This window comes from Rhipicephalus sanguineus, chromosome 6 (genome assembly GCF_013339695.2).
Source record: "Rhipicephalus sanguineus isolate Rsan-2018 chromosome 6, BIME_Rsan_1.4, whole genome shotgun sequence".
NCBI lineage: Eukaryota > Metazoa > Arthropoda > Arachnida > Ixodida > Ixodidae > Rhipicephalus > Rhipicephalus sanguineus.
In genome coordinates this window covers 126781961-126794006 of record NC_051181.1, presented here as the reverse complement: position 1 = coordinate 126794006, position 12046 = coordinate 126781961, and positions in this window count along the sequence as shown.

Genomic DNA, 12046 nt, shown 5'->3' with positions numbered 1-12046 from the left:
CTGCTGCTAGTTTGATTACTAGTGATTTATTGTAGGCCGACTTCCATACGTCATCGGGATCACTTCGAAAATGTCCCACTTGTGGCGCTCATCATGTGATACATTTAGCTTAATTTCTCGGTAAGTAGGGCACTGCTGTTGATAATATTGCCGTTTTAGAAGTTGTCATACATTGGGCTTTCACTCTGACATAAATTGTTATTTGCCTTTAGTGTCCCTTTAAGTTAGGTGGGTTCGACAATACGGCTCCGAGACGTGCCGTATGTGGAAAGCTCTGAGTTTTCATTTAATGCCCTGGGACCTTCTATACAGATGCACCGAAAGCCCAACATACGAGAGCTTGATCATTTATAGCACAACTAATTATGAACGAGCTATTGATAAGAGCACAGTGGCGAACACTGCAGCAGAAGAGAACAGTAGGACGGGTTAACGGATAGACAAAGCTAGTTCTGTGTCAAGCTCCTTCGCTGCCATTGGTGTAGCGGAACTTTGAAGGAATAGTGCAACCACGACATGTTTATGAGGCACGTCGTATATAGTGGTATACCTACTATACCGCCGCGGCGAAATTTGAAGAATATGAGATATTTTTATCTGTGCTGCTGCATCAGTTTGACAAAGGGACAAGCGAAAAAAAAAACGGGGGGGGGGGGGGGGGAGAACAAACATGCACTTCACACCCGGACTTATAGTCCAGTCCAGATCACGGAGGAAGGATAAGTTTCTAAGGTCACTCTTACTGCAGGGGACACGTGTCTAACACGAGAGAAGAAACGCGGTTTTTTTTACGCCCGCATCGTCTCTGGACGTGATCCATTCTTGCCAAGAATTGATACGGGATGTTCAAGGGCTGGACACTTTCTGTCTTGCATGTCAGTGGCCAGCCCGCAGGAGATGCTTTATGGTTAGGCGTGCCGCGTTGTTCGTATTTCGAAATAACTCGCAATTAACAAGACCAGACAGTCCCGAGAGATGGGCGCGCCGTCGCTATTTTGTTGGGTGGCCGAACGAACAACCGGCGTCGCCGAATCAGCAACAAACATCTGCCTTCGCACGCGGTCTTCGCTCTTGTCAAGGTCGAGGTGAAAAGCAAAAAAAGAAAAAAGAGAGAAAGAAAGAAAGATCTGCTACGGAGGCGGATGGAAGAGAGGAGGAAAGATTGCATCTTGCACAAACGGCTTTCGAGGTGCAATATTTGGAGCAGCAGGTTTAATTTTCCGCGGCCGCTCACACTGCATGCGAGGGCAGCCCGACATGGCGGCGCACGAGGGTGCATGGGGTGGGGTCACGCGTCTTTTGGACAAAAAAGAAAACAGTTGACGAATTGCCGCGCTAGTGGCGTGGGATGGCGCTCATGAAGGTGCGATCCCCCGCCGTGACACCCCCCCCCCCTCCCATTCCTAGCACACATTAAAAGAGAGAAAGAGTGAAAGAAAAAAAAAAACAGCCCTGCAGGCGCGAAGAGACGGGACGTGATGATGTTCGCGGCTCTCCGTCTTCCACGCTTCATATATCTCCCCAAGCACGCGCTGCATGATGCCCCCCTCAGGCAAGCGTCATGCCCCCGCGATGCGGCAATGCATGTGCGTGTATGTATACGCGGGTTCATATATTTTCTATGCGCCGTCAACCACGCCTACATGCGGGAGGTGACCAATCTGTCGTCCGTCCTTGTGGGAGAGCTCTGCGGCGGACATGTTGTGTGGAGGTGGCGTCCGCTACGCGCCTGTTCCTACATGTATACGTGGAGCATACGGCACTGTGCAGTCTTGTCTGTTAAACTTATTATAGTGGAACAGACGGCAGCCCACGTCTGTCCCCCGTATACTGGAACAGGCGGCAACATGCAGCCTCGTATATATTGTACACGGATAATGTAACAGACGACACCATACAGCCTCTTCTGTTTCGCAGATATCTAGTACGTCTGTACTACGTATAATGGAACAGACAAGACAACACCATGCAGCCTCTTCTATTTCGCGGATATCTTAGTACGTCTGTACCACGTATAATGGAACAGACAAGACAACACCATGCAGCCTCTTCTGTTTCACGGATATCTTGTACGTCTGTACCACGTGTAATGGAACAGACAAGACAACACATGCAGCCTCTTCAGTTTCACGGATATCTTGTACGTCTGTACCACGTACAGTGACTAGAACAGACACAATGCAACCTTGCCTGTTTCGCGTATAGTGAAACGCATATTACGGCACCGTACGCGTGTCTGTTCCACGTATACTGGAACATACGCACATAACGCACAGTAGGCTACACAGGCGTCTGTAAGACAGAGTGTTTTATATATATGCGCGGCTGCAAAGTGACAGCGCCTGCTGCCAGCGACCAAGCTGCGGGACGTCGCACCTCTAAACGAATTCCGTGGGAGGCGCAGGTGACACCTGGAAGTGAAGTATTGAGAATGACCTCTCGACCTTCGCGTTCACGCCGAACCTTTCCCGTCTACCCACGGGTGCTGTTGCGAGATATGCTTATTGCAGTTTCTGCTGTGTCAACCTCTGTGAAAGTAAGTTGGGTGGCCGTTTCACCGGGCATGCAAGAACGCAGGTCTGCCCCGGGAAGGTATAACTTCGAAAACAACATGAAAGAAAGGGCAAGATGAAAAAGGCTTGGAGGACTCGGTCGTCCATTATAAACGCCCAGGCGAAGCCACCAGGGGCGTAGCCAGAATTTTTTTTTCGGGGGGGGGGGGGGGGGGGGGTTCAACCATACTTTATGTATGTTCGTGCGTGCGTTTGTATGTGCGCGTGCCTATATACGCAAGCAAAACTGAAAAATTTCGGGGGGGGGGGTTTGAACCCCCCAACCCCCCCCCCCCCCCCCCTTGGCTACGCCCCTGGAAGCCACTGAACTTTGCAAGAGTCGAGATGGCGACTCAAATTGTGTTTGTCTATGACCTCTGCAGCTGTCGAGTTGTATGACATTTTGCTGCTGCTTCTGCAGGATGCGATGCAGCATTATAAGAATATCCGACGAAGAGCTGTAATAAAATTTATTTGAACTGAAAAATAATTTTGAAAGTTCAGAAAGTTAAGAATGTCATTTTAAAATGCGCACCTTTGCGAAAGTAGTTAAATTAAGGGTTGTCTGTTCTGTTCTGTTTTAGCTGGCTTACCGTGAGAGGTTGAAGTTATGTCACCTCGGCTACTCCATTTCTATAAGTTCTGCAGCGAAAAAAAGTAAAATAAAATATTGGCGAAGCTTGCATTAAGCCGCGCAAGGCTTGAAACAGGGAAACTAGACGATTCTGAAGACTAATTTGGTTGCTTCTAGGTTGTTTCTACGCCTTAGCTAGGTAATGCAGGTTGTTTCTAGGTTGCTTCTAGGTCGTTGCTAGGCTTTAGCTAGGTGATGCTAGGTTGTTTTTCCGTTTATTCTGAGCGCAGAGAGGTTCGAGTTGAACCTCAGACAGTCACAGACACGACACGCGGATGTCAAAATTCCAGAGACAGAACCTCGCGCTGAAACCAAGCTTTCGCACCTCTCATAGATCTGCGAGCACGTCGTCGTTGGCGTAGGCCTTCCATCGCTTCGGGGTGTTCTCGCTGCCGCCGTTGCCGGCCTTTCCCGTTCCCTAGTATTCTCTCATTGTACGTACTTGGGGTCTTCGCCTCGCCGCCGTCGCTTCGCAGCCATTTGCTGGGCTAACTGTTGCCTTCTTCATTTTTAGTGGACCAGTGTTGAGTAGTGGGATTTACCCAATTTCTGTGGCACACCCGTTTATGCATGGAGACGATAGTTTTCTGATAGGCCGCACAGTGGCACATACCCGTTTGATGAAGATCGTTTTTTTCTTGATTTTTAGTGAGCCACTGTTGAGTAGTTGGATTTACCCGACTTCTGTGGTACATACCCGTTTATGATGATTATGTATAATTTCGTGATACAAGATACAAGGAAAGATTTGCTAAACAGCTTCACAAGAAATGGTCACCCGGAAACAAGAATGAACGAGTAAAGAAATAAACATATAAAAAACTGAAACAATTCCCTATTGAAAATTCTCATATGACACATATGCCTCGTATCCAATAATCTCGTATGAACACATAAGAATCATATGTGTTCTCGTATCATCATACGAGATCATTGGATATGTGTGATACGTGTCATATGAGGTTTTTCAATAGGGAAATAAAGAAAATAACATGGCAGTGGACAGTTCACCTGCAGGAGTTCACTTGGCAATGGAACGTTCACACGCTCACATATCTGTGCAAGTTGTCGCTTATGCCACATCTCAGCAGCGGAGCACAGAACGTCAAGTGCATGAGGACAGAAAAAAGCGGAATGATGAAGCGGTGCCAGCAAAGTAGTGTTACGTCATCGTAACTCTTGTGCCATGTGCTGTCTGAGTTTGCACGCAGATATGCGCCCCAGACAAGGATTTGGAGCATTTGGCGCCGCGTCACAGAACAAGACATGCCTGTCTTTCCACAACGAAACGAGTGGTGTAGGACTGCCACACTCGTGAGCCGTGTCTGCGTGCGTGCAAACTCTTCACGGTGCAAGCGGCTCGAACCCTTGTTTGGACGCGCGAGCGACACGAGGATAAACAAGCGAGCCGGAAATTCGACGCTTTGTCGACGGCGGTCGCGACTCAGACGAGAGCACACGGGGTTACGTAACGAAAGACTGCGAAACCGTGCAACGCACCGAGCGTTGGGCAGTCGCTGTGTAGCAACAGCGCACTGGCTGTCTCGTTTTGAGCCGTTCCATGTCGTACGGTTGCGCCATTAACGACGCGGTTATATCCTAGCAAGACACCCTGGGCATTATAATGTCCACCACCTTCGTCCCTCAGGTATTACGTAAGGGGTATAACCCCGATATAAGGTCATATAATACACCGGAGGGTACACTTAAATTGAACTCGGACAAGTGCATGATTGTTCGTCCATTTGCCTATTTGTATAGTTCTGTGCTTGTTCGCTACCTCACGGCGGAAACTACTACGCAGGAGTGGCCGGCGCAACACATTGACATCATCCTCTCTTGATATACACTTAATAAACAAGAAAGCAAGTGGCCTAGGGGCGTGTTGTTGACAGGCATCAGCAAGTTCTTGCTATAACAAGTACTTTTTCATATGATCGTTCGTGATTACGTTTATTTAAAACATTTATAAATTGTTAAAGTTTTCACTGTGACAGGTCACACTATTTTTTGTAGTCGTCGGGTCGCCTCTTCGTACACATGTAGCTTTGCATTGCGAAAGCGGGAAGAAACAATAAATATTACCAATGAATAGACAACGCGACACACTCACGCTCACGCATGCATTCGTTGAGGCATGATCTTAGGGGGCCGTAGATTATAAGGAAATGAAGAGTGCCTGTTACTCTTTTCGGTGAGCACCACATGCATAACTCTCTTTGAAGATATACGCGATAACTCGCTTTCGGAGTTCGTTATACTCTCTTAAGAGAGTCGTGGGAGGCGCAGTTCGCCAAAAAAGAGTTAACGCATATGTTTCTTTCAATTAGCTAGAGAGACATAGTAACAATAGTAACAATTAACGAGAGAGACAATAGTAACAAGTAATCTTTAGTTTTCTTTTGGTTCTTTTTTGTTTTTGTTTTTTTTTTTTTAGAACGCACTATACCACATATTTACGTGGGAGGTGCAGAGGAGATCAATCTTTTAACTGCGCCTATCCCACGTAGTCGGTACGGGTCATCTTATATTATATTTTATTATGTTATTGTTAAGCGCTAAAACAAAAGAGGCGACAAAGTGGCAAAGCTTGCACTAAGTCGCGCAAGGCTTGAAACAGCGAAACTGGACAAGTGTGACGTCTAATCTGGTTGCTTCTAGGTTGTTGCTACTATAGGCTTTAGTTAAGTTAGTCACGACACGGATGTTCAAACTCCAGAACCGAGGGTTCGCACCTCTCATAGATCTACAGGCACGTCGTCGTTGGGGCTTCCATCGTTTCGGGCTCTTCTCCCAGCCGCTGTTGCCTTTCCCCTTCCCTAGTATGGCAGTTTCGCATAGCCGTGCCAAGCCTGGAAGGAAGAGCGCAGCCGGGTGGACTTCTTTATTTCTCATTATTTTATTGCGAAAGCAATTATATGGACAGTCTCGGCTGGAAAATGTCCGTCCCCGTCGCCGTCATTCACCGTTTATGTATAAGTATGTATATATATAGAAAGGCCACAAAGAAAAATAATTAAGAAATTCTTTCCGACGCGCGGAATCTAACGGGCGACCTCTCGCTTTGCAGCCCGCCGCGTTAGACGTTAGGCCACGACAGCACCGTTTCTCAGCCTGCTAACGGCGAGCTATTTACATACACCATGTAATTCAGCATGCTTTTTAGTGGCCACATAGATGGCGCGACGTGCGCGCGTGTGGCGCGCTTTAAAGATCGTCGCCCCGCCCCTGCGAACGCCGGTGCTCTTCGCTCTACGAGAGAGTATTTCCGCAGCGCGTTAAAAAAGTGCGGCCGGTGCGGCCCTCTGGCGGGGGTCTGGCCGTTGCCAGGCGAGCGAGACCGGCGAGACGGAGAGACGGAGGCGCGTAGATGGCGTAGACGCGGTGGCTCCGGCCATCGTATCGATAGTATGCGCTCCCCTTCTGCGGTAGTGTTATGTTATTTCGGCAGAGTAGAAAGCTGGGCTTGGTGTTCCCTGACTACTGTGCGATGGAGTTAGGAGAGGCTAGGATAGACACACATCTTCATTATCTTTGTTTATTGCTAGCGTGCATGCTTGTTGTTGACATCCGACCGTCAGTTCGTACGTGTTGCATATCGTGCTTTAAATGTGGTGTTAATTCTAATGCGGCCGGACTGCTCGCACTGAGCTTACAAGAGTGCCCCCTACCTCTAGGCCGCACACCTTGATTTAACAGCACTAACATTGTTTCATTTCGTTGTTGATGAAAGTATAAATTCTGAGTGAACAAAGCAGTACAAAAGCGTGCACTGTCGGCGCAGAGCATACGACGTTCGGCGACGAGTATGGCGAGTACGAACAAGGTTCTGTCTTCGGGAGAAGAAGCGGCGCGGCGGGAAATATGATGGGAATTCGCTAGAGCATATGGGCCCAACGATGACGGGCCGACCCCGAGTTTCGAGTGAGAGAGGCGTGTCGCGGCAACTGCACGACAAAACTCATCGGGAAGAGAGACGTCGGCCGCCCAGCAACGAAGGGAATCCGATCCTGGCTTGCGAGTGGCCAAAGCAGGAGCTCACGGACCGTTTAGCGGCGTCATATTATCATCGCTGTATCGACAGCTAAAATAGTACTTAGTAAAAAACGCACCCCAAAGCCAAGGAAAAGGCACCAGCTCCGCAGTTTCATCAGTCTTCGCGACGCCAAGTCAGTGAAGCTGTGCTAAATTTTACCCTTGAATGTTGCATTTGTGCACTGTGACGTGCAGCTCATGCAGTTACTGTTTCATCGCAATGCCCACGGAATACGTTGTAATACCAAAGGAAACATGGCACTGCCGCAGAACCCAACGACGGTCGGAGTGCCGCCGCGGCCGCGTCTTCGTCGCCTAGGCAACCGCGACCGCCGCGCGCGGAGCAGCTCTGTGTACCACGTGACTTTTTTAACGCGCGGCCGAAATACTCTCCCTCGCTCTACAGGGCGTCGTCGCTTTCGTGTGCTTATCTCAAGGAAAGAAGGGGCGGCCGGTGGAGTGCTTCGCTTCGCTCGCTGCAGCGGCCGCGTTTGCGAAAGGAGCGCGCTGTTCAAACAGAAATAAGTAACAACTGTGACAATTAGTTCGCGCTCGTCTTGTGTGTACCTGTTCGTTCGTTTCGTGCGTCCTGCTTTATGTTTGAGCAGTGCGCTTCAAGTGTCGAGCTGTGACGCATTAGTTCGCGCTCGTCCTGTGTGCGTTCTTTTCGTGCGTCCTTTGGGCTCGAGCGACGTGCTGGCAATTTCGAGCTGCTTTCCGTTCTTCGCGGTACATTACAATTTATTGCTATCGCAATCATTGCTTCGCCGTTGCGGCGAAACTGTGACTTTTTTTTCCTTTCTCCTCTTTCCTTCTCTTTGTTTCTTGTATCTCTATTTACTATCTGTTTCTTTCTATTTCTTTCTCTATATTTCTTTCTCTTTATTTCTCTCTATCTATAATTTTCTATCTATTTCTCTCTCTTTCTGTGTTTCTCTTTATCTCTCTCTCTCTCTCTCTTAGAAAGAATGATGATATGAAGATTTTATGTGTACTACTTAATTTTCTCTTCGTGAACCACTGGCGAGTAGTAGGATTTGCCCAATTTCTGTGGCACATACTGGTTGATGATGATAGTTTCCTGAAAGGCCGCACATAACGGCCAGTTTGAACGGCTTCGCTGTCAATAAACGCAGAACGGATAGATGGAAATCGCTGCTATCCCAGTACACGATTTGGGAGGCGAAGGAGGAATCGCTCAAGTCTGCTGTCTCCCTGCTGAAGTTTTATCTTGTGCTTGGTGCTTAGTTGAATAGTTCAAGATTAGAAGCACTAAGCTCTTCATCCTACGTGTAGTACGATTTGCTGTCTTATGACAACGTGTATTCGTCGAGCAGATCGGCCGGCCTTGAAAACATGCGCGGAAGTGAACAATCCAAACCATCCAAGGTCCCATAAGGTCTCGCGAATTAAGTGCACTAATTTGATGTATCGATATTAGTGCATCGCCTCGTACGATGAATAAAGCATCCGCGTGGCACGTTTGAGAATGTCCTGAACTTACATGAAATGTTGCGATGCAGCTTAAACATTCCAACAGATATGCTTCTAAAGTTACTTCTTGTTCTTTGGGCTCAGTTGGAGACGAACACATTGCCCCGCCTCGGTGGTCTAGTGGTTATGGCACTCGGCTGCTGACCCGAAGGTCGCGGGATCGAATCCCGGCCGCGGCGGCTGCATTTTCGATGGAGGCGAAAATGTTTGAGGCCCGTGTACTTAGATTTACGTGCACGTTAAAGAACCCCAGGTGGTGTAAATTTCCGGAGCCCTCCACTACGGCGTCTCTCATAATCATGTCGTGGTTTTGGGACGTTAAACACCAGATATTATTATTATTAGGAGACGAACACATTTTAGGATGAGAAACGTGAGGAGACTGATACTTAGTCTCCGTGTGCATGGACATGCGGCTTTAAGCATTAAAGCAAACAAAACTGTCTTTCATGCTTACGCAAAATACGGGTTCTTCAATACCTTTACGGATACAAAAGGAGTGCTTAAACGTCCGGTGGCTATTTGTATGGGCCTGTGATTGCCTGTCTGTCTGTGTTTTTTTTTGTTTTTATGTATGTATAATTGTTCATTTTGTTTGTTGTTCCAGCTTCAGAAGAATCCCTCTGCCGCGAGCACCCCCAGAGCGCGCTGCGCGGGCAATGCACCGGGGGCGTGCAGCGTTTGCGATGCGAAACCCGAGCTGTCAGGAAGAACCGGCGCAAACACGCGCTCCGAATAAAAAAGTAAAGGGTAAGTAGGAAACGTTTGCCAGATTCCGGGAATTCTCGGACGCAGACAGGCACGTGGGTGAGGCTAATTGAGAACACGCCGTGCGTGTGCCTTTTTCTCGCTCAGCAAAGCCACACTCGGCTTCGCTCTCCACGTAGCCCGGCCTCGCGCGCGGTTTTGGCACCGTTAGCGTAGCCATGGAGGGAGACGGGGAGGGGTGTTGGATGGCGGCTCAACCACCTCCCCCCCTCCCCCCTCCCCCCACACACCCCGTGTATATTAAAATTTTAAGACGGAAGCCTTCGATGCGTCACGAAAGTGAAAATTTTGCATCCCTCGTCAACACGAGGGAAGCAAAAAAATCTTCATAATGTGTGACGTAACCATATGACCTCATGATGACGTCACTTATCCCCAAAATTTGTAATGTCAAAGTGACGTCACTATGATGTGAGATAACGTGACGTCACATGATGATGTCATCACATGACAATCTTCGCTTGGTAATAGGTGGGCCGATAGAGGAAGCATGTGAGGTGCGGAAAGCTTGCAATGCCTCCGATTCCTGAGGAAGTGCAAAACCACTCTATACACCAGAGCACGCCTATCTCGCACCCAGGCTGCTGACGAGCCGAGCGGATACTCTCGCACCCAGACGCCGGGCTGACCGGGGTACCGGGGCTGCCAAGGCGCGCGCGGGCTGCACCAAGTAAACAGGGCAAGCTGCAGTTCTGAGGCTTTAAAGTGCGAAAAAGTACCCGTTCACGCCGCTTCAGCGTATAAGAGCTCGTCTGGGCACTACTGCGTCATCTTTGGATGCCAACACAAGCAGCGCAACAAGAGGATATTAGCGTTGCCTGCGACGATTACGACGCGCCACGGAAATAGTGCCGGTGCGGTGTTTTCAGCTTTGCCGCGAGGGGATAACTGTGATTCAAGCAAAAAAACTAGGAGCCGAGTGAAAATTCGCGAGTAAGTACACTAACAGCGTGTATTCTGCAGCGTGATGCACACCTATTTCATTTTGCGAACCTAATTTGCGTGACACGCAACTGGGTTGAAGGCAGGCGTGAGCTTTGTGTGGGTGTGCACTTCATACCTTTGAGCGTTTCCTTTGACGAAAATCTAGTGCAAGGTAGTGCTTTCAAGCACGAGCAATCAGCATGCTTTGCCACTTTCAACGCAGTATTAAGCTTTAGCGCTTTTGATGGCATCCACGCCTTCGAGATTTCGTCTTCAAAAGGTAATAAATGGCACGGTGCTCCTCAACAGCTGGCCAGAATTTCGTGCTTTCATTTCAGTGTTTGATGTCCCCAAATTTATTTGGACACGAGGCATCCAGCTGCGCATAATACATATAGTGGCACGTATACAAGTAAACAGTATACTCGCGCCAGTGTCCTTTACGTCGCAGGCGTAGCTAACCGGCTTGACTAAGAGTAGCACAGTTTCGCTTGTAAAGCACCATCGTTACAAGAATACAATAGCGCAGGTAGCTTCCAAAAGGGATCGCTGAACGATACTTCAGGTTATACTCTCTGATAGCACGCTTTTGTGAGCAAGACGCATTATTGTAAGAGTGCCCGTGAAACAAAAACTACGTTCCGCGAAACTACCCGTAAAGCGTACTCTAATTATTACGCGATGCATGCTGAAATGATGAGCTTTCACAAAACTTTGTGCGCTACTTGTAATATGGGGCAACAAAACATCGTTTCACTCTTTCGCGAGCTGCACTGCAATTACGATTCATGCGTACTACTGTGAGAACGTTTTTTTACAAATGTAACAGCGTACGTATCTGACGAGGTTGCTTCCGCAGCCCACTCAGCACGTACTGTATACATTGTGGACTTGCATGAGGAAGACGTTCTCGATGTTCCATTAAAATCAGCGAAAATGTCCAGGCTAGAAAAGACGCGAAACACGCTCTACAGCGGGCTGAGTTTCGGAAGTTTCACGTTTGCTCTGTGTAGCGTCTGCTGGCGTGGCAGCCCGCGCGTGTTGTTTCATTGCGTGTGCGATAGATGGCGCGACGCGCGATGCAAATATGGCGATGCGCATAGAATTCGCTGTGTTCTGGTCTATAGGTGCAGAAATCATTCGGTGGCGGGGGGATCAATAGAATCGTCTGTGAAGAAAACAGAAGATGGCTTTCACCTTCGAGTCATCTCATAGGCGAATGCGTGGAGGACCCTGTGAGTTTTAAATTTTGCATGTGTTGCACGCACACGTAAAAACACATGAACATATATAAAGGGTGGTTGAACCAAGGAGGTTTAAAGAAAAGTGGACTGAACCCCCCCCCCCCTCCTCAAAAAAAACGAAATATCTGGCTATACACCCCTGTTTGGCACCCCGACGTCGACAAAAGGTGTCTCCGAGTTTTGAACTCACAAATTTTGAGAAGAAACAAACAAACAGAACAGGGTGACCGCTATAAATGCAGAATGCGTGGGAAGGGAGGAGAGGCCGCGCTAGTGTGTTCCAGTTAGCGGCAGCATCCCGTGTTTGTTGACCGCAATTAAAGGGGCAGTAACCCCGCGTCCGCCGAGTGTCCTGCAGCGCTACCGAGAAAGCCGTTCCCCGGGGTCCTGGCAGC